This window comes from Pleurodeles waltl, chromosome 8, assembly GCF_031143425.1.
Source record: "Pleurodeles waltl isolate 20211129_DDA chromosome 8, aPleWal1.hap1.20221129, whole genome shotgun sequence".
Classification (NCBI taxonomy): Eukaryota; Metazoa; Chordata; class Amphibia; order Caudata; family Salamandridae; genus Pleurodeles; species Pleurodeles waltl.
In genome coordinates, this window is record NC_090447.1 from 1330729149 (window position 1) to 1330753093 (window position 23945).

The following is a 23945-nucleotide window of genomic DNA, read 5'->3' on the forward strand; positions in this document are numbered from 1 at the left end:
GAGAGCACCAGGGTCCAAAAGAGGTATGGGGGAGACCACACCAAGGGTGGGCAGGGTCCCTCTCAGAAGAAAGGGGGGGTAAGGGTAAACAGGGGGAGTTCTCTTAAGGGCCCCAAACTGATTCCCAGGGTAAGGATTCCCAAGCCCCCAGTGAAAAGAAGCCATGGTTCTCCAAAGGGAAGCCAGTGGCAGGTGGTCCCCCACGTAAGTGCTATGCATGTGACCAGGTGGGTCATGTGAGGGGGGACCCCAAATGCCCCAAAAGTACACCGGCACCCACTGGTGCGCTGTCCCAGGGTTTGGCCAGAGTAGCGCTTGGGGAGGAGTTGGTTTCAGGTGGGTGGGAACCAGCTGAGATGACCCTTGTCTCACTAGGGGACAGTGAGATGGTCCAGAGAACCCTAGTGCCTGAAAACACTAAGAAGTACAGGCAATGGGTGACCATTAATGGAAAGAGGGTGGAGGCTCTGAGAGACACAGGAGCCAGTGTGACTACAGTGAGGAGTCAGCTGGTGTCTGAAGAGCAGATTGATCCCCGGGTACTTCACCAAGTAGTTGCAGTGGACAACTCAGAGCGCCTGTGCAGAGTGGCGCAGGTTCCCTTTGAATTGGGGTGGGGGTCTCAGGTTCCTTGGAGGTAGCTGTGAGTCCAACCATGCCTGTTGATTGTTTGCTAGGCAATGACCTGGAGGATTCCCCTTGGAAGGAGGTGGAACACAGGTCTCACTTAGAGATGTTGGGTCTGCCTGGGTGGGTATGTGTATCCACCCGGTCAATGGCAGCCCGTCAGGGTAATCAAGAGCCCCTGTATCCTGAAACAGTGGCCCAGGGGACCGCCAAGAAGAGGAAGGGTAGGGGGCATGGAAAACCGGCCCCAGAAGTTCCCACGGCCCGGGAGGAGGCAGAGCCTGAGGGTGATGCTCCGGAGCCTACAGGGGAACAGGTGGCTGAACTGGTGGAGGTCCCTGAGCTATCGCAGTGGCAGCAGGAAGGGGGGCCCACCAGGGAAGCATTCTGTGCAGCACAGAAGTCATGCCCTACTTTGGAGGGTTTGCGGCAGCAGGCGGCAGACCAGGTAGCTGGCAAGGAGCTAGGATCACACCTGATTTATTGGGAGGATGACCTCCTGTATAGCGAGCCTAAGGTTCCTCAGCCTGGGTCAGCCCGTGTGCTGGTGGTACCCCAGTGCTTCAGGGCCTTCCTACTGGGGATGGCTCATGATGTGCCTTTAGCTGGACTTTTGGGGTAGGACAAGACCTTTGAAAGACTTGTCACCCACTTTTACTGGCTCCTAATGCGCAGGCACTCAGATGCACATTGCAGGTCTTGTCAGACTTGTCAGGCAAGTGGCAAGAGTGGGAGGAAATGTAAGGCTCCCCTCCAACCCTTGCCTGTTGTCAGTACTCCCTTTGCGAGGGTAGGCATTGACATTGTGGGGCCTCTGGATCCCAAGACAGCCATGGGCAACAGGTTTATCCTGGTCTTGGTGGAACATGCCACCCGGTACCCAGAAGCCATTCCTTTGAGATCAATCACTTCCCCTGTGGTGGGTCGTGCTTTGATGGGGGTTTTTAAACGCATGGGGTTCCCCAAGGAAGTGGTATCTGATAGGGGTACCAACTTCATATCCACGTATATGAAGTCTCTGTGGAAGGAGTGTGGGGTAACCTACAAGTTCACCACCCCTTATCACCCCCAAAGTAATGGTCTGGTTGACAGATTCAACCGCACCTTAAAAAGCATGATCATGGGCCTGTCTGAGCCCTTGAGGCGGAAGTGGGACGTCCTCTTGCCATGCCTTCTGTTCGCCTACAGAGAGGCTCCTCAAAAGGGACTTGGGTTTAGTCCCTTTGAGCTGATTTATGGCCACCCTGTGAGGGTACCTTTGAGTCTGGTTAAGGAAGCTTTGGAGAAAGCTCCTAGTAAGCCCCCCCCCAGGATGTATTCAGTTACATGCTGACTTTGAGAAACCAGATTGCCCGCTTCAGGAGTCTCGCTCAGGAGAACCTGGAAGCAAGCCAGGAGGATATGAAACGGTGGTATGACCAGAATGCCACTCTGGTGGAGTTTCAACCTGGTCAAAAAGTGTGGGTGATGGCACCAGTGGAGCCTAGGGCGCTCCAGGATAAGTGGACGGGGCCATTTGAGGTGGTGGAGCGCAAGAGTGAAGTCACCTACCTGGTGGACTTTCGGTCTCCAAGGAACCCTTTAAGGGTCCAGCATGTCAACCGCCTTAAACCTCACTTTGAGCGGACTGAACTGTCCATGCTCCTTGCGACAGATGATGGGGTAGAGGAGGAAAGTGAGCCTCTTCCTGACCTCCTGTCTGCAGGAGAAAAAGATGGGTCAGTGGAGGGAGTGATCCTCTCCCCCTCCCTGACTGAGGAGCAGCAAGGTGACTGTCGCCACATGTTGGGACAGTTTTCCTCACTGTTTTCCCTGATCCCAGGAGTCACACACTTGTGCAGACATGATGTGGACATTGGGGACAGTACACCTATTAAACAGAAGGTTTACAGGGTGACTGACAGGGTCAGGGCATGCATTAAGGATGAGGTATCCAAAATGCTTACCGTAGGGGTTATTGAGCACTCCAGCAGTCCTTGGGCCAGCCCAGTGGTATTGGTCCCAAAGGCTGCTGCACCTGGTGCCACCCCAGAACTCAGGTTCTGTGTGGACTACCGGGGACTTAATGCGGTCAGCAAGACTGACGCACACCCCATCCCCCGAGCTGATCAGCTCATTGACCGGTTGGGAGCTGCCAAGTACCTCGGTACGTTTGATTTAACATCTGGGTACTGGCAGATTGCCTTAACTGAGGGGGCCAAGGAGAGGTCAGCATTCTCTACACTCGATGGACACTTTCAATTTAAAGTGATGCCATTTGGGATGAAGAATGCCCCTGCCACCTTTCAGAGGTTGGTCAACCAGGTGTTGGCAGGACTGGATGAGTTCAGTGCCGCCTACCTGGATGACATTGCTGTGTTTAGTTCCACATGGGAGGAACACCTGCAACACCTCTGGAGAGTGTTAGAGGCCCTGCAGAAGGCAGGCCTCACTATTAAGGCGAGCAAGTGCCAAATAGGGCAGGGTTCTGTGGTGTACTTAGGACACCAGGTGGGGAGTGGCCAGGTGGCACCCCTACAGCCTAAGATTGACACGATTCTGGCTTGGGAGCCTCCCAAGACCCAGACTGAAGTGAGAGCCTTTTTAGGTCTCACAGGATATTACAGGAGGTTTGTTAAGGGATGTGGTACCATTGTTACCCCCTTAACTGAGTTGACTTCTAAGAAGCAACCCAGGAAAGTGATCTGGACAGAGGCTTGCCTGAACGCTTTTGATGCCCTGAAGGCTGCCATGTGCACAGCACCTGTGCTGAAGGCACCTGACTACTCCAAAGAGTTTGTTGTGCAAACAGACGCCTCAGAGCATGGTTTTGGAGCAGTACTCTCACAGCTTAATGAAGAGGGCCTAGATCAACCCGTAGCCTTCATTAGCAGGAGGTAACTACCCAGGGAACGTAGGTGGAGTGCCGTAGAACGTGAAGCGTTTGCTCTGGTCTGGACACTGAAGAAGCTAAGACCCTACTTGTTTGGGACTCACTTCAGAGTTCAGACCGACCACAGGCCCCTCAGATGGTTAATGCAGATGAGGGCTGAGAATCCAAAACTGTTGAGGTGGTCCATTTCCCTACAGGGGATGGACTTTACAGTGGAACACCCTCCTGGTACAGAGCACGCCAATGGTGATGGCCTGTCCAGGTTCTTCCGCCTTAGTGATGAGAACTCCCATGAGGTTGGGTAGTTGCTCGCCACTTTCAGCTGGGGGGGACACGTGTTAGACTTTTCATCCTTGGCGTGGTCTCCCTTAACTTTTTGCCTCTGTTCCCCAGGTTGTTGATGTGTGCTGGACTCTGATTTTACTGTTTTTGTTACTCTGGGCACTTTACCACTGCTAACCAGTGCTAAAGTGCAAGTGCTCCTTTACAAAATGTGTATGTGATTGGTTTATCCATGATTGGCATATTTGATTTATTAGTAAGTCCCTAGTACAGTGCACTAAAGGTGCCCAGGGCCTGTAAATCAAATGCTACTAGTGGGCCTGCAGCACTGGTTGTGCCACCCATATAAGTAGCTCTGTAAACATGTCTCAGACCTGCCACTGCAGTGTCTGTGTGTGCAGTTTTAACTGTAAATTCGACTTGGCAAGTGTACCCACTTGCCAGGCATAAACCTTCCCTTTTCTTACATGTAAGACACTCCTAAGGTAGGCCCTAGGTAGCCCCAAGGGCAGGGTGCAGTGTATGGTTAAGGTAGGACATATAGGGGGTCGTTCCGACCCCGGCGGGCGGCGGGCACCGCCCGCCGGACGGAGACCGCCAAAAGACCGCACTGCAGTCAAATGACCGCAGCGGTCATTCTGACTTTCCCGCTGGGCCGGCGGGCGACCGCCAAAAGGCCGCCCGCCGGCCCAGCGGGAAAGACCCAGCAAGGATGAAGCCGGCTCCGAATGGAGCTGGCGGAGTTGCTGGGGTGCGACGGGTGCAGTGGCACCCGTCGCGATTTTCAGTGTCTGCAAAGCAGACACTGAAAATCATTATGGGGCCCTGTTAGGGGGCCCCTGCACTGCCCATGCCAGTGGCATGGGCAGTGCAGGGGCCCCCAGGGGCCCCACGACACCCGTTCCCGCCATCCTGAAAGGAGAGCTGGCAGCCTAAAGACAAGAAGATCCACGCACAGACCGCCGCGCGGGTAAAAGATTGACGCGAATCCGATCTGCGGCTGAGAAAAACGACGCGCCGCCGACTCCGCAGCTGAGAAACGACGCTCGCAGGAAATGCGACCGTAGAATCGACGCACGGAGCAGGAGAAACGACGCGCAGCATTGCTGACGGAGGCTGGGAGGTCAAACCCTGCGCTTCGGGATTTTCGGATCATCGTGCAGCTGGATTTTCGACTCACGTACCGCCGTGCGGAGTTATTTTTGACGCACACCCACCCGTGCGGGGTTATTTTTGACACGCACCAGGTACATTTTCACTCTAGCAACGCTAGTGTGTTTTTAAAACTACTTAAAGACTCTTTTTGATTTTTAATTGATAACTTGACTTGTGTATGGTGTATTTTTGTCATTTTGGTCTTGTTTTGTTTAGATAAATATTTCCTATTTTTCTAAACTGGTGTTGTGTCATTTTGTAGTGTTTTCATTAAGTTACTGTGTGTGTTGGTACAAATACTTTACACCTAGAACTCTGAAGTTAAGCCTACTGCTCTGCCAAGCTACCAAGGGGGTAAGCAGGGGTTAGCTGAGGATGATTCTCTTTTACCCTGACTAGAGTGAGGGTCCTTGCTTGAACAGGGGGTAACCTGACTGTCAACCAAAGACCCAATTTCTAACAATACGTTAATCCAGCGGTTGGCCACAGGGCCTGAGGCCAACCCCCTATAAGCACCAAACCTTGCACCGTGCACGGCCTTCACCTGTACACAGCTGAGCCTACCCGCAAGACATGGCCTGCAGCCAGACCCTGCGGCCAACCCCCCCATTCACCCAATCCCATGCAGTGCAGGGCCTTTTAGCCATGCTTTGCGGGAGTTGGCCATGGCCTTTCTGAGTGTCAGAATAGGTGTGAGAGGGTGTATCTCAGGGTGAGAGTGGCTGTGAGAGTGTCTGGGCGTGAGTGCGTACATCAGTGTATTGGTGGGTGCATCTGTGTGTGCTTGGGTCTGTGAGTGGGTGCATGAGGGTGTCAGTGGGTCTATGGGTGTGTGAAAGTCTGAGTGGGTCTGTGAGTGAGTGTGTAACTGTCTGAGTGGGTCTGTGAGTGGGTGCATGAGGGTCTGACTGGGGCTGTGACTTGGTGACTTGGTGCATAAGGGTCTGAGTGGGTCTCTAAGTGGGTGCATGAGTGTCTGATTGGGTGTGTGAGTGGGAGAAAGATTGAATGAGAGATAGAGAGAAGAGAGGGAGAGGGAGAGAGCTAGAGACTTATTTAGGCTTTGATGTATGATATACTTAGAATGAAATGTTTCTGCAGAATTTTAAAACAAAAATGTATTTCTAATTTTTTTTTAAAAAAGATCACCTTTCACATGACCCATAAACCTTTTAACTTTAAAAAAGGAAGGAAACAAGTCCTCTCAATGTGAATGTCTGTGACCTTTACATTTGAGCAATTCTTTTGTTTCACATTTTTTTAGCCCAGTATGGGCTATCTGGGACCATGGGAGGCCCTCAAGGACTCAAGGAACCTGACATGTTTAAAAATAAATATTTTATGATGTGCCCTTTACGGGCGATCTGGGACTTTGGTGGGGGGGAGCCTCAAGGCCTCCCCGCAGTCGCATTGCTTCAGCAAGTAAGGAGCTGCTTTAGGCAGCAGCTCCATGTTTGTTGAAGCAAAGCTTTCATATCTGTACCCTGCTCGCATTTCCAGGACACTAATCTTACATCAGACCCTCAAGGATGAGGTCCGGAGGGGCAACACTTGGCTATGTGAGGGTAGCTGATGCACGCCCCCTCTACATAATATATTATTTTTTTAAATTAGACTTCAAATAACAGTCCATTTTCTTACATATATATATGACACAGCAGCGGCCACCACTGGGTAGTAATATTTAGGACCAAGTTACCATTGGAAATTGATTTTTTGGTTTGCTAATAACTTTAGCACAATTTGACGTATCTTCACAAAGCTTTCCAAAAAAAAGTTAATCTACTTGAGCTCCTTCCTGGAACTTTTTGTGGTAATGCATCAATTGGAGGCTGAGAAAAGGGGGGAGCAGTATAACACAAATGTTCCATGTAAAACTTCTGGGCCCACCCCAACTATCCTTCCTGAGCTGATCGGGATCACATGCCCCACAACCAATCCATCCTGACATCACGCCTAAACGTCTGCTTTGGGATCAGCTTTCACACCTCAATAAGATCAAGCAATGGCTCAGCAGCTGCTGGCAGTTTAATGCAAATTAGCTCCCAGGACCTACAGGCAGGGAAAAGTTAACATTCTAAAAGTAACATTTCCTAAGTATTTATCAAAACTCTAACTTCATCAATGAATTGAACTTTAAATAACTATGAAAAACAGACTCTGAACGAATATCTCCACTTTCCGTCAAAATTTACAAATTAAAGTTTATAATCTGTACTTAGAAATGTTCTAGAACCGGCTACAGCCGTGCAAGTGAAAATAGCTGTGGAGGTCTAGTCACAGGAGTAACATTTCAACTTTAATTTCGCACATGTTTCACTTTTAACTATCGGTTACCCTATCTTGTGTGCAGCAAGGTGTATTTTGGGTGACTTAGTAATATTCAAAAGCAAGGTTTCCTGTCTGTCAAAAAGGGTTATTTTAACAGGTCTGACAGCAGTTTAAAGGGGGTGCTGAGGCACTTACAGGCAATTTCCCCCTGTTTAGCTAAAGCCAACAAAAGAGATATGGTGAATATTTGGGGGGTCGCATCAAAGATGATCAGTTCCTACAAATACATTTATTTGTTTATACCACAGAATAGAGCTGTGGCACCAATGTTAGAAAGTTGTCTTTTTATTTACTTTTCAAAAAAAGCACAAAATAGTGGAGGCAGACTGACCCCTCCCAAAGTGTTTTATACCACTGGACTGCATCATGTGTAAATGATCCTCCTTTTCTTTCTGTATTTATATCAATCCGCGGAGTACTAAAACCATGTATTAGTCCCTAAAGCACAGTGTCACGAGGAACATGTAGCCCTCAAATAAATTCACGTACTGCAAGTGGTAAAAATGTCCACATTGCAACATATGTTATACATCTGTGTCGCAATGTGCTAAAAAATAGTTTTGACTAGTTGAAGCATGCCAGTGACAAAAAAAAAACAGTGTTCATAATTTGGAGTGCTTCTGGTTCTGTTCTGTGGTATGAACAATATTCTTATGTATAATAAAGTGTTTTGGGTACTTTCATTCCACAACAGAAGCCGATATTTCAAGACACCTATATTAATAAATAAATATGAGTGTTAGAGTGGCATACTGCACAAGAGGTTGGGTAACTATAGATTACATAGACTACATAAAGCGTACAATGCAGAACCTTGTCGATGTTTCAACAGATGCATTGTATTACGGGCTGGACACAGACAGAGTTCAATTTTTAGATTTATTGAACGCTGCTCAGTCTCAAACCAAGCAGAAGCCCCCATGGATCAGACATGTAGGAGAAGAAAGCATTGACGCTGAATTATAATTTCTTGACTAAATGTTGTCGATAATTAGCTTTGGAGTTTCTAGTGTTAGATTTGTTTTATTATAGCACTATCAATTCAATATGTTCCCGACAGACCCGTTCCAATTAGAAATTTTCCAGGCTGTGGAGTGTGCATCGTCATCTTTAAATAATTTTAGCAAGTGCATTCTCAAAGGCATGTTTGATTAGGACTCGCATATCATGCATTTCCCATCAAGGATTCACAAGTCTGACAAAAATATTTGCAGCAATTAAATTGAAACCACTGCTTGCAGCACGTACAGGAAAACAGGATTCAAGAAATAATATGAATCAACAAACTCCTAAATAGGTCTTAGTAGCAAGTGGTATAGATACTCAAGAATTAGAGTAAAGCATCCAAGTGTATTCTGATGACACCTAACTATGTGTACATATTTCCTCCCTGGATGATATCACCTGACTCTGACATCCTAACAAAAACCCAAAACTGGCAAGCACAAACTCACCTTAGACTAAACTCCCTGAAAACGAATTCCTTCCCATCTCACCACCCAACAACACCACAACCACATTGGAATGGATCAACCACCTAGGCTCTCTCAATTGCAAACTAGTCATTGTTGAAACTGCAAAATCCCTCTTAATAATCTTGGGCAAACACCTTAATATGCAAGCACACAAAAGCATATCCACTTGTAGTGTGGCCCACCAACTCTACCTACTCAAAAAGGTGAAACCATACATCACGCCCCCAGAATTCATGACCGCAGTACAGTCAGTTGTATTCAGCCTGGACTATGGGAGCGTGACTCTGACAGGCTTACTGAATTCACGAACAGCTTCAATTAAGGCAACACGTAATAGCAGCAAGATTGATAAGTGGAACAGGACGCTTCAGCCATCTCTCTCCACATATCAAGACTCTCCTCTGCCTCCCTTTCAAGGCCAGGTTCCAGCTAAAAAAAGCATGCCTCACACACAAAGACCGGCTCTACGATACTCCTCTATACCTCTAACAAAAGCTAACAATAGCAGGAGGTAGTTGCTCCCTTAGGAGTGCTGAGTACCTGTGGCTTGAACCCTCAGATTCAGAAAGTTACAAACCTACTCTCGTACTTTCTCAGTGTCCACTCCAAGAACATGGAACTCTCTCCCAACTGAGATCAAATGAACCCTTCGACCATAATCTTCAAAAAAGAAATTAAAAGAAGACTGCCATTCAACAGGTCCTACCGTAGGGACCAAGATCAAGGATGACCTGAGGTCCACCTTGACACACTTCGACTATAACAAAAGGAGTTTTCAGCCTCCCAAACAAGCCTCATGAGATGCCATTGGGCAACAAACTTTGCTAGAGACTATATCTACTTATATACTTTGTCACAGGATTATATTTGTTCTGTAATGTGTGTGGGTTGCTTTGTACAGCGCTTTGATATCCTTGGGTCATGTTCATACCGTATATATCTTTATAAGATAAATAAGTACTCTTAAACTAGATGCAGAAAACAAAATGTGTTGGCCCACATGGTACATTACCTCTCACAGTTGTTGCTGGTGTTTTTTTAAATAGTTACATAGCTAAAATAGGCAAAAGTAGATTACAGATATGGATGAGCCACAGTAGTCATCTGGCAAGAGCACAAACAAGAAGTCAATCATCTATGCACAGTTGCTATGGGCAATATATTATGTGGCATGTGACCAGCGGTACCTTTGTTTTGAATGTGTTTCACTGATGAACAGTGTTTGCGAGGGTGTCTTAGAGCAATAAGTGAGTACGACATCTGGTTTGGCAGGATTAGGGGCTGGCATTACCACTGGACGATACAAACATGGCCGCACATCTAAAAAGTGCACTGACAATTCCAATAGGCCCGGCTTTAATGTGCTGCACCCTGCACTCTCACAGACACATTCCTCACCCTCCACTCACATGGACAGAGTATTTAAATGTTGATATACTGGGAATAGAAGGGAGAACCAGGAAAGAGTGTATGCCTAATCTGCTGCCAAGGAACATGGGCACAACCGGTATTACATGAGAAGGTAAAAAAACACTTGAGATAGCGTGTAAGGCTGAAGTAGCAAGCTGAAATGCTCAGAATAAGCGCCTGCAAGGATCTTGTGCACCATGCAAAGGGTCTTGAACAAGGTATGTTTAATTACATTTCATTTACCAGAAGCGCTCCTATAATGCAAACGTAATGTAAAAGGTGCCTGAGTCGTCTTTCAACTCAGAGAAAAGGAAGAATTGTCTCTAAGCATTTCATAAAGGAGTAAAATGTACTAGTGATCTTGTTGGCTTGCAGACAGAATGTGACATCAGCATTGATAGTAACAACACTGTTTTTAGTGATAGTATCAGGGTCTGGGAATGGACCCAGAACTAGTAACTACCAACTCGAGGTACAGGCCTAAGGATGATTCCTCAGAAAAAAACAGTTCTGTTTCCTCTGCATTAGCTTCAGAAGATTACTAGTCATCAAACATGCAACTGAAGCAGGACGTTGCAGAGGCTTAAGTGGAAAGTCTGTGTTACTAACATTTGAATTAAGTATCAATAATTCAATTCATGCATAACTAAATGCTACATATAAAATTACAAATATACAAAATTAAGGTGATTTCCACCTGAACTTGTAATTTATGTCATAAGGTCAATGTAGACCTCTTTCTTGTTGCATCTGTCAAAGAGTGGACAACATAAACCACCTTCAAGTGACGGAACTGACCCAGTGGAAGGTACTACCAGTTATACCACATTTAAAGATTTTTTAGAGAGAGGCTAGCCACCCAGACCAAGGTGAGGAAGAGAGAGAGGACAAATATGGGTTTACGATAGGTGGGGGGGGGAATGTCAGCCCAGACACAAGTTCTACCACTGGGCATCATCTCAGTAACTCAGATGATGGATCTCATTGCATTCCAAAACATGGAGGAGTTCCTATGAATACAAGAGCTTAGACATCCACAAACCATACCAGTCTTCAATTCACCCTCACATAATATGTGATCCATAGAAATGTCCCTTTTAGGTAAAGGCTTGCTATTTGTGCCTTCAGAACGGCCCAATTTTTTGGAAGATCAAACTGAATTTTTCAGAAATTTCTGAGTACGGACATTTATTAATGATCATCCCACAAATTCAGAAGCTGATGCCATCGTTCTTAGACCACCTTCAACATTCTTATCTGCCTCTAATAATTTTTGAGAAGTTGTTCCTCAAGGATATTGCCAACCTACAGAAACAACATTTTTTTTATTCCTTACAATATCACACTCCTGGAAAGGATGTCTCTGAATACTTTGAAAACTCATTACAAAATTGTCATTAAACCTGAGGACAAGGGGCAGAACTGTAGCCCAAGATAAATCTAGCTATACTTCAGAGATCCACCACCAACTAGCCAATACTGAACACTATCACAAAGATCTAGGAGGAAATCCTAAGAATCACCATGGAAAGGACGTTTTGGTGAGCCAATATAAATTCCTCTTTGTTAACAAAAAACACAAACGTACTTTGGTGTTATACACATTGCCAGGAATTCATAAATCAGAGATTCTCCCTCTGGTAGACCTATTGTGTCTGTATGTGGTTCTACATTAGAACTATCTGGTCAGTGTGTAGATTTCTTTATTAAAATATTTGCTGTCCTTACAAACTTTTACTTGAGGGATACTAGTGACTTTATTAACTTAGTTGAGGATCAGCTATTTGATCTGACCACTTCTCTGTTGCTGTTTTAGAAACAGAGACACTATAAACAAATATCCCTCATGACAATGGTATAGAGGTCACCTTTAAATACCTTGATACAAGACCTAGACCACATCAATTTCCCACTGCAGTTGTTATTTCATTATTGAAGTTTGCCCTCACTAAGAATGTTTACATGTTTGAAACTGAACTTTTCCTATAGATGAAGGGCACTTCAATGGGACCTATTTTTGCCCCAGATTTTGTGATCCTGTTTATGGATGACCTTGAATCTCAAATTATTTTAGCCCAATCCAATCCCCTCAGTGACCATAGTCTGTTGTGGAAAGAATATATAGATTATATTTTCATGTTTTGGCAGGGATGCCCACACTATTGCAAGACTTCCAACATTGGCTCAATAAGAATTCCCCAGTATCAGATACACTATACAACATTGTGACAGTTAACTAGCTTTTCTAGAATTCATAGTGAGAGTGGAAAATTATGCACAACCCCCTTCGGTAACCACATAGAAAGAAACACATTACTAGAATATTCTAGTCATTACCACATATACGTAAAGGACTTACAGCCAATTTTGAAGGATCCAGCATAATTGTAAACATAAAAATGATTTCTTTAAAGAGGCTCAAACATTGGCAGAGAAACTGGTAAATAGGGGTTACCCAAATCAACGGATCAGACGATCCCTTAAAAGTGCCTGGTACTGCCCAAGAGAGTCTCCATTGGACCTCTGATCTACAGAAAAACCTAAGAGAATAATATTCATCACACATTTTCTTCAGTCTCTAGCATTGTTACGAGAAGTATCAAAAAGCACTGGGGCATCGTAAGAGCAGGGGAACTTACATCGGAGACACTAATATTTCCCTTTAAAAAAAGAAAAAACTTGGCAGACCATTTGGTCCAGTCTGCATCACCAGGAAACGATATTCCCAATACCATCGCTGGCCTTTGGGGACTCCCGCCATCTTTGGGACGCTATAAATGCAACCAGTGTAGTGTCTGTCCCTCTGCCATTGAGAATAACAAGTTCTTGCATGGTGATAAGAGGATTGCTTTTAAGACATTTTCTAACTGCCATACCAAAACTTTAGTATATGCTATTATCTGTTCATGAGTACTCTATATAAGCTGGATGACACAGAAAATTAAAATTAGAATTAGTCAACATCATAGAAGATTCCTATGCAACATATTTTCTGCTCCTCTTGTTGAGCACTTTTCTGCAATGCACCACACAAAAAATGACGTATGTTGGCAAGTGATTTCCATTCTCTCAACACCCCCCAGAGGGGGCAACATCAGTCAAATTCTGAACAAGCAAGAATTGAAGTGGATACTTCGACTGAACACACTGAACTCTGAGCTCAACAGGATGGAGGACTGGAATTCACTACTTTAACTCCTGCTACATTAAGATTCTACCTGTTCTCACTATTAAAATTAAGGGCCCAATTTAGAGTTTGGTGGATGGGTTATTAATTCACAAACATGATGGATATCCCGAAAGCCATTTATGATCTCCATAGGCTATAATGGAATTGTAATACATTGAACAGTATATCCATCACATTTGTGAAAGAGTAACCCCATCCGCCAAACTCTAAATCAGCCCCTAAGACTATACATTCCTGCAGTGTTCTAGGAAGACTTCACTTTTTCTTGATGCATTTTTTTATTCAATTATTCAACCAGATGATTATGACTTGACAAGTTTCCTAGTTACTTCCTCTAGTTTATTGTGCTCTTTTTTGCTCTCTCTGCTGCTGTGTCTGCTCCCCCTTTCCCAACTCTACCCCAATAATGGAGTTTCTTTTAAATCCCTGTTTTATTTTCATAGATTATTGTTTTTTTAAATACCTCCTTTTCCCTCTCCCAAATGACATACAGAGTCCTCCCGGGCTCATATATATTAGGAATCCTGATGATGATCTCATGGTCAATAGGGATCGAAACACTGTTGACTAATGAAGTGAGTCCAATGTAATTTGTTTCTAAACTTGTTCTCTTTTTCGTCTATTAAGAAAGCTTTGTGATACACAACTATTTCTCTAAATCACGAGTGGATCACCCTTCTGAGTACTGAGCACAGTTTTGCACATCACTGTACATTGTGATTTCTAGTTCAATGTGTATTTGTAAATACCTCCTTGATTCTACTTCATACCAAGTCCTTATTTTGATGATGTGGTCACACCTCTCCAGGCACCACTTGACTAAGCTTGAACACTCCACATCCACAGAAAGCCTTCCATAACCTCCCCTTTTTAGATCTCGACTAGACAGCGCATGCCCTGTCTTGAAGAGTTATGTTATATATACTTTGTGGGCTTCAGCATACCCATAAGCTTCATATTTGCTGGCTACATCATCCCTCTCCTAATCTTTCTCCTCATTTGTCCAGGGCATGCATTTGTCATGCCTCTTGCAACGTTTAGCCCTCCCCAACAGCACCGATCAAGTACTACATAAATACACTGGTCACCATTTTAACATCTGGTCAGGAACTACTTTTCTCATTCATCTGGAGCACTTGGGAGAAGTACTCATGGTTTACAGAGATCTGCTGTAAACAGGGCTGTAAATCATGTTATCTGGTCACATTTGCTGTGCATGCAAAGGCAAAGATCAAATTTCAGGTGCTGTTTTCTGTCTGGGTATTGCTAGTAATTCCCCCCTCCTCCAAGCCCCCTCTCCCGTTGAGACTCCTGCAGCTGTTTTAATCTCTTCATGTGAAGCCACGTTGCCCTGACAGGGAGCTGCAACCCCTCTCTCCTGACCAGATCCTTCCTTTCCGCTGATTTTGCCGCATGTCACTCCACCCCCCCCACTATGCTTATGTCCTCTCCCTGATAATGGTTATAGCACAGGTCCCCTGCTCTTGCCCTCCCATCACTGCCCTACTGTTGCACTCCTTGCTCCCTCCTCTCTAGCCCTCGGAGATGGCCAAGCGCTGCTCCTGTGTGCACTGGTTGTCCCCCTCCCACTCTCCTCCCTGAGCTGGAAAAGCTGCTGCTCTCTGCCTTCCTCCCCAGCACAGGAACAGTGAGGGGCAAGATGGTGGTGATCCTGGCAAAGTATTTTGAGGCAGATGTGGGAGCTTTTCTAAGAGGTGCCAAGCTTCAGCTATGAGGGTTCTCTGAGGCACTGTATTTGTTGGATGAGTGCTGTAAACAGGGTTATAGTGTCATAAGGCATTTTTCTGCACTCTCAAATAGAGCCAGCTGGCTTGTGCTGCCCATTGTAAAGCGATTCAATGCCTCGCCAGGGGTAGTTTGCGCTAAATAAACTCTCTTACAACACAACACAATACAATAAAGAGATTTGAAAGTTTATTCTTTAGAACAGAAAGCACATTTGTCTGTATAGCGCGTCTTCTATGTTTTTTACTCAGATGTGCATATATTCTTTTGTAACCAATTGGGAATCATCTATCTCATCTCAGTTCAATGGCTTTGGATTGGGAAAGAAGTGAGGGACAAAATGGCAGCAATCCTGGTGAAGCATGTTGTGGCAGATGCAGGGACTTTTCTAAAAGGTGCAACGCTACAGGTGTGGGAGTTCTCTGAGGTGATGTATTTATTGGAGTACTTATAACAGTGACTGTCCTTTGTAGTCTTTCTGGATTCCTTTCCCTGCAGGGTGTGAGGAAGCCCGGCAATAATCTGAGAGGATGTCCCGTCCAGGCACAAGCATCTCAAACCTTACTGTATCTGAGGGAGCTTACCCTATATTCGCTGTTTGTGAGCTTAATGTAGTCTGCTAGTAGTCCCTGCAGTTTGTATGGATTCCTCCACCCTGACTTCCCTGCAATCTGAGGATGGCTCCTGAGCCGCTGAAGAGCAAAGCCTTGCAGCATCTGTGCATTCCTCTTACAATCACTAAGCTCCCCACCATCTCTGATAAATCGACCACCGCACTCTGCCATGAGTCGCATGCTCTCCCTAGTGTGGAATTTCCTTTTGCTGCAGTCTGCGAATAAATATAAGGTGACTCATACCCTCAGAGTCATCGTGTTACACTCCTGGTTATTACAAACAAGTGCATTATGCCCTGGTTCACATCAATTAATATCTGATAAAAGTTCTGAGTTTTAGTACTGAGTATGGTGGACTTGATGACATGTCACCTGTTACCTTTACTGACATCCCTGCAGAAAGACTGGGAAATGGAGAGTCATATATGGCATGACGAGACACCTGGTAGCCACAGGCATGGGTACACTGACCATGGGCATCATTACGAGGCTGGCAGTCCCAGGACCACCAGTCTCACTGTGGCAGTCAGACCGCTGCAACTGTGGCGGGCCGACCACTATATTACAACACTGGCAGGCGGACCCACCAGGGGACCGCCTGCTCCGCCGGGAACATGGTTCCCGATGTGGTGCCAGTTTTCACCAGCGCCGCCTGGCTGATTACAACCCCACTTTACGCAAGCCTTTCCATGGTGGAAAGGCTGGTGGAAAGCCAGTGCAGGGGGGGCACAGGGATGTCCCTGCACTGCCCACACCCATGGCATGGGCAGTGCAGGGGCCCCCCTGTCCAGCACCATCGGAATGAGCAGTCTGCTTTGTAGACAGTGCGCATTCCGAGGGTGCTGGAGTGCTACAATATTGGCCTCAGCTCCATCAAGAGAGCCTGGCGTGAATGTAAAATACAATGTTCCCGCCGGTCAGCGCAGCAGGATCATTGTAATATGCTCAGGGTAACATCACCACCCTGGCGGTGGCGTCCTCCCTGCGGTTTTGGCATCCGCCAAAGTAGTAATCAGGCCCTAAATGTGATAATGAAGTGGAAATGCAAGTAAATATATTATCAATATGGCATCAAGTTCTATGCATTTTAATTATAGTATGGAATCACGGCTACCACGAAGGCATTACCACGCATATACCTTTACCACAAATATACCTTTACTATGCATGCCTTTACAACAAAGTTCGTTCTTAAGGCATCAATGGTAAAGGCATGGTAAAGGTTTTAAAGGTAATTATTTTTTTTTACATTTTGTAAAGGCATGTATGGTAAAGGTGTAGGCGTGGTAAAGGTTTTGCAGGTAAGTAAAGGTAAGTATTAAGTATATATATATATTGCCAGGGAGCTATTAGGCCTAAATGGAGTGGGCTGATCACTGCCCTAATAGCAACCCTGCAGCCTACAGTGGAACACACGCAAAATCAACTTGGGAAACTCCATAGGGAGTCTAATATGTATTACAACAAAGCAATTGTCTGCTCAATGAGAAAACTAAGATCCAACCTGAGGTGACACAAGCAAACCCCACTTTCAAATCCACCAAAGCAGTCATCAATTTGCAGCAAGATCACAAAACGCTAGTCTGGGAAACCAAAAAGGCAACAGAAGACAAGCACTGGCTAAAGATACACAAACTGCTCTAGGAAAGAAGCCTAGCCCAGTTCTGGAATCTTATCAACAAACTAAAATCTCCAAATGCAAGTAGAAGCAATGAAGTCTCTGAGGGGGCCTGGGTAAACTACGTAACTGTACTGCACTCTGGCCATACTATCATACCAGCTATTAAGAACAAGCTTGGGTGAGCCAGCCAGTCCACAAGACAAAAGCTGGCCCTCACCTCTCTGGGGCAGGTTACTGAAATCATAAAGGTAATGAGAAATAATTGGGTGCCAGGCCCGAATGGCTTACCAGCAGTGATTTGTAAATGTGCCCTGGAAGATTGGGCAATATGTCTTATCCCCCTCTTTAATCATGCCTTCCTTTCCGCCAACATCCCAGATGCATGGAGGGGTTCCATCCTGTGGCCGATGTTTAAGAAAGGAGACCCAACAAAGCCAGCCAACTACTGCCTGATTGCCCTGTTGGACTTAGAGGCCAAAGCTTATGCATGCCTCCTTCTGAGCAGCTAGAGGTCTGGTTTCAAGACAACAAGATCTTAGCATTCTTTCAGACAGGGTTTCGTGCTGCAGCTTCAACCATAGATAACATTGTCTCCCTAGCTGTCCTTACGCAGCGAGCTGCCTCTTGCAAGCAATTGCCACTCTTCACTCCTCCATCAATTATAGTGCAGATTTTAATAAGGTAGACCGCCCCACATTATGGAGAAATCTAACAATGTGGGGGATCCTACCGAAGCTCCTGCAAGCCAACATCTTGCTTTACTCAAACACATGGGTACGCATAAAAACTAGGCCTTTTACTATTTCCAAAGAAATTCCCACCAAAGGAGATTTGAAGCAAGGCTGCGTCCTTGTCCCCCTACTGTTTAACTTGTACACTGCAGATCTGGGCAATGGACTGGTGAATTGCTGCCTGGCTCCTCCTCACTTAGGCCTGTCACCGGTGCACATCCTTCAATATGCAGACGACATTGTGGCGATGGACCACACTAGAAGCAGAATGCAGTGAGCTCTGAGTAGTCTCCACAAATACAATGTCAAAAACTAATTTTAAACCAGGATAAGATAGATGAAGGTCTTAATCTTTTGGCGGCGTAGGGTCAAAAAACTGCTCTCCTGGAGTCTGGGTCCACTGACAAATCAGCACCAAATACACCTGCTTGGGGGTCTAGTTCTCAGACACTGCTAAACCCATAGCCCATGCATCTCCATAAAGAAGAAAGCCGCCACAACTACATACTGTCTTGCTTGTCGTAATAGAAGACTAAAAAGCCCATCTGCCGTACCAATTTGGAAAGTCATTAAGGACACTCTTATCCCCACCCTACTACATGGGCACTTGGCCTTCCCGGGTGCCTGTTTATCCACCTTGGAACTCGCCCAGTCTTCAGGACATAAAATGATGTTTCATCTACCCAGGTACTCAATGAGATCCTGAATTCAGCTAGAATTCAGTTTGATGCATCAAGGGCTATCCTGAGAAGCAGATTTTTTTTAAATACTACCTACGGGTTCTGAAAGTGCCTGGGAATTCATTAAAGGCCTCTCTGAAGGGAACCTTTCAAAGCCGGGGAATCCATGGTTCAAGCACTTGCAGAAGGCCCTGAGAACATTCCAAATTGTAGACTCAGCACTTGAAATGAACTCTATCCATTTGTTTGCTTCGACAATGGTGATTAACCGGAAGCCATGCCTAATTTCTTTCCAGCAAGATATTGCTTCTTTACACTCTGCAGATATCCTACTTCCTCTGAATTCCTCATAATTGGAAGGGAGACCCCAACCCTACTTTGCCGACTCAATCAATAGCAGGACTCGCAGCGATCCCCTGACCAGGAGACTCTTGGGGCTACCAATAGCTGATTTAAATCCAGCATGGGCCAGCGCAAGACACAGAGGGGCTTGCAGGCTGTGCAATTTCAAACAAGAATCATGGCTGCATTTACTGTGCTGTTGCCCCTCTGTAGACGTGAGTAGGAGGTCCCTATTAAGACCTATCTTCTTAGCAGAGGGGCTGCATACTTGCCAGGAGACCTCCTCGCTTCGCTTTTCCCGAATTAACACAACCTCGTTGGCCAGATGCGCTAAATATGTGAAGGAGAATAGGGTCCTTCTGCGTCCCCCCACAAAGATCCAAAACCCCATCAACTCTAGTCAAAAACGTATAACAGATTACTTCCCAAAAACCTGCCTCCAAAACTGAATGAATCCGTCTGGGGGTGGATCATCGTGCATAGCACTTTAGTCTTGGTATTGGCTCGCCCAGTGGCAGCATCCCTGCATAATAATCCTCACTTTAATCACAGCTGCGACCACCTGGGTGACAGCCAGTCTTTCCTCCATGTTATGGCAGCAAATTTGATCTCTTTTGTAACTTTCTCAAATCATTTGTACGCCAGTCTTTTATCCTTTTAACAATGTTGTTTGTTATGGTTTTTATTAACTAAACAATACATTTTGATTGATTGATTGATTGCTCAAACAGGTAGCTCTCATCTATGTATATATATATATATACACTGAAAATAAACAAAGGTTACAGGGACATTATAGTTAGGTTCTGAATTTACTCATACAAAACCATAAAAATTCAGCAGTTATAGTTAGAGTTCTTTTAATTAACTATAACTCGTACCCTAAGGTAACTATAACTCGCGCCCCTGCCATGTACAGTTTTCTAATCAATAATTGTATTGCAAATGTTGCAGTGATAATATCAAAGATGCCATACAAGATCTCATTAATAATATTTTGTACGAGTAAATTCCGAACCTAACTATAACGTTCCTGTAACACAAAAGGATGATAGACAGAGTGTTGAACAATGCAAACACTCACCCCCAGTCACCGATTTGGGTTTAATCCATCATGGGAGCAGTCCAGCCCGAATTGCCAAGCTGCCAAGTTTTTCTTTCACATTTTTCCATATTCTCGAAAATTCACAAATTTTCACGAATATCGTGCATGGTGACACAAAATTATTTTAAACCCATAGTTTGCCCCTAAAACACACCTTTATCACACCCCTGGTAGCAGGGTATCTTCACTCTGACCCCTTCTGACACTTTCAATTTAGATTTTCACCCCTGGGGACTGTATCCTGTGAAATAAATTGGTGGTCACAACCCTCTAGTCAGGTTGCTGTCAGCTAATTGCACTGCTTCTTTTCCCACGCATATTCATGAAAAATTTGTGCATTTCGGAAATTCTGTGCAAAATATTCCTTGATCAAGGACACACAGCCAGCCGAAACGCGTCATTTTGAAGTAAACTCATCACTTTCCACCTGAGAGAGAGTTTTCTCTTTGGGTATGTTTGGACATTATTTGCTGGTGCTCTCTGCTGGCTTACGCTCCACCCCCCTTGAGAAGCAGGCCCATTTGGAGCAAAGATTGTTTATATATATATATATATATATATATATATATATATATATATATATATATATATAGAGAGAGAGAGAGAGAGAGAGAGAGAGAGAGAGAGAGAGAGAGAGAGAGAGAGAGAGAGAGGGTTTTTAGGGTTTAGGGTGGGTATGGGAGTTTGGGTGGTAAGGGCATTTCTAGGTTTTAGGTTGGGTATGGGTTTTTGTGTAGTAAAGGTGCTTTACGTTTTAGGGTGTGTATGGGTTTTGGGGTGGTAAGGGCAGTTTTAGGTTAAAGGATGGGTATGGTGTTTGGGTGGTAAGGGCATTGTTCGGTTTTAGGGTGGGTATGGGATTTTTAGGCCTTAGGGTGGGTATGGGTTTTTGGGTGGTAAGGGTATTTTTAGGTTTTAGGGTGGGTATGGGTTTATAATTGGTAAGTGGGTTTTAGCTTTTAGGGTGGGTATGGGTTTTGGGTGGTAAGGGCATTTTGTGGTTTTAGGGTGGGTATGAGTTTTTGGGTGGTAAGGGCATTTTTAAATTTTAGGGTAGGTGTGGGTTTTTGGGTGGTAAGGGTTTTTTAGGCTTTAGGGTAGGTATGGGTTTTTGGGTGGTAAGGGTATTTTTTAGATTTTAGGGTGGATATGGTTTTATAAGTGGTAAGGGTGTTATAGGTTTTAGGGTGGGTATGGATTTTTGGGTGGCAAGAGTTTTTTAGGTTTTAGGGTGGGTATGGGTTTTGGGGTGGTAAGAGCATTTTTAGGTTTTAGGGTGCCTATGAGTTTTTGGCTGGTAAAGGGGGTTTTAGGGCTGGTATGGGTTTTGAGTGGTAAGGGCATTTTTAGGTTTTATGGTGAGTATGGGTTTTTGGGTGGTAAGGACTTTTTAGGTTTAAGGGTGTGTATGGGTTTTTGAGTGGTGAGGGTATTTTTAGGATATAGGGTGGGTATGAGTTTTTGGGTGGTAAAATGTTATTATTTGATTATATATATATATATATATTTATATATATATATATATATATATACACACACACACACGTATATATGCGTGCGTATATATGCGTGGTAAAAAGTAAAGGGGTAAGTATAACCCCCCACACAGTGTGTGAGGGGGTTATACTTACTTACCCCTTTACTTTTTACCACACATATGCCTTTACAACAAAATTTTTGTGGTACAGGCATGCATTGGTAAAAACTTTTGTTGTAAATGCATTCTTGATAATGATGCACGCATTGTACTGACCGCGTTGAAAAGGCATGCATGGTAAATGCATGCTTGGTTTCATCATAGATCCATTTTCTTTACCCTGGTAATTGACTTCTGAACGCATTAGCATATAAGTTTCTCATTGATCTGTAGGCTTTTTGTACGGAAATAAGTCAACTGAATGATAAAAATGTGATTAACAAGCAGCACCATGGAAAAGATCAGTCAGGATCCCAAAAATACCAAGCTGCACGACCCGGGTTCATAGTTCGCTCCAGGGGTCCAGGTCACTCCCACCTGGATGTTCTTGCTCCTCTCTAGTGAAAGCGAGTATGGTTGCCAGCTTTGTTTGGAGATATAACATGTAAATGAAGTTGCCAGTCATGAACGTCAATTCACCAAAATGCAAGGGGTAGTGGAAGTGACATCACATACCCTTTGAACTTCAATTTCACTCAAACATGCTTACACAGACACACACATTTACACTTACACACACATCCACACTTACACTCTCTCTCTCATGTAAACACACACTAACCCACAAACATGCACACAACATACACTTAAAAGCATTTTTATTGAATGTATGATGGACCAACGAATGCTGGAACCACTCATGCCTGAACAAAGCCGTCGGAACAACGACGGCGTTGTTTTCACGAATGCCTTTACCACGCATGCCTTCACAATGATTTTTCCTTGTAAAAGCATGCCTAGTAAAGGCATGTGTGGCATCAGCATGTGTGGTTCTAGCATGCCACCCCCCATCTGCCCTAAGGCCCAGAAGTACCCCACCCCTAATAGTAAAACTACCCCAACCCCCACCCCTAAAAACAAAACTACCCCGGATACCTCATACCCACCATGAGCCCTAAAACCTTCCCCAACCTCCCCCACCCACCGTAAAAACAACCCACCTGCCCCTAAAAACAAAACTAACCTGACCTCCTAGCCCTGTTCCTAAAAACAAAACAACCCTGACCCCCACCCCGCCCCTAAAAACAAAACTACCCGCACACCCCCAAAAACAAAACTACCCCAACCCCCCCACCCGCCCCTAAAAGCAGAACTACCCCAATCACCCCACCCCAAAAACCCAACTACCCCAAACCCTACCCCTAAAAACAAAACTACCCCGATTCCCTGGCCCCTAAAAACAAAAGTACCCGACCCCCCCACCCCTGTCCCTAAAACAAAACTACCCCGATCCACCCACCCCACCCCTAAAAACAAAACTACCCCGAACCCCACCCCTAGAAACCAAACTACCCTGATCCCCCACCTCGCCCCTAAAAAACAAACTACCCTGAACCCCCCAACCCTGCCCCTAAAAACAAAACTACCCTGAACCACCCACCCCTGCCCCTAAAAACAAAACTACGCTGAACCCCCCACCCCTGCCCCTAAAAACAAAACTACTCTGATACCCCACCCCGGCCCTAAAAACAAAATTACCCCGACCCCACCACCCCTAAAAACAGAACTATCCCGATCCCCCACCCCGCCCCTAAAAAACAAACTACCCCGACCTCCCACCCCACCCCTAAAATACAGAACTACCCCAATCCCCCCTGCCCCAAGCCCTTAATCCATCCCCACCCCTAAAACTATCCAATTTACCTGACCGCGTCCTCTCCCAATCCACTCTGCCTTAACCATGCATATGCGTTGTTCAGCGCATGTGTGGTTAAGGCAGAGAAAAAGGCAGTCGTTGTTCCAGCAAGTGTGGTTACGTTTGCGTTGCTCGTGTAATCCTTGTTCCTGAGTCCCATTTTTGTTACTTACCTTAGCTGCCAGGGAAGGTCTTATTCCAGCTAATTTTACATCATATTTTATCACACTGAAAGTGAATAATGAAACATTACCTCTTCGTCCCCTTCCCTGTTCCTCTCATTACGAAATAAGGCATCCATGCCTCCACTACACTTTCCTAAGCCCAAATTCCAGTAAAAAATATACTTAATACAAACCTCACATCTCCCTCCTGCTACATATAACTTTGCCTTAACTGGAAACAGCCTGTAATATACCAAGCTTCATAATC

The 23945-nt window shown here is 45.2% G+C and overlaps 1 protein-coding gene across 4 annotated transcripts in view; it reads right to left on the reverse strand.

Annotated features, from left to right (window-relative positions):
- Positions 1–23945, reverse strand: part of ELMOD1 (ELMO domain containing 1) — a 282874-nt gene that overhangs the window by 242026 nt on the left and 16903 nt on the right. The window lies entirely within an intron of this gene.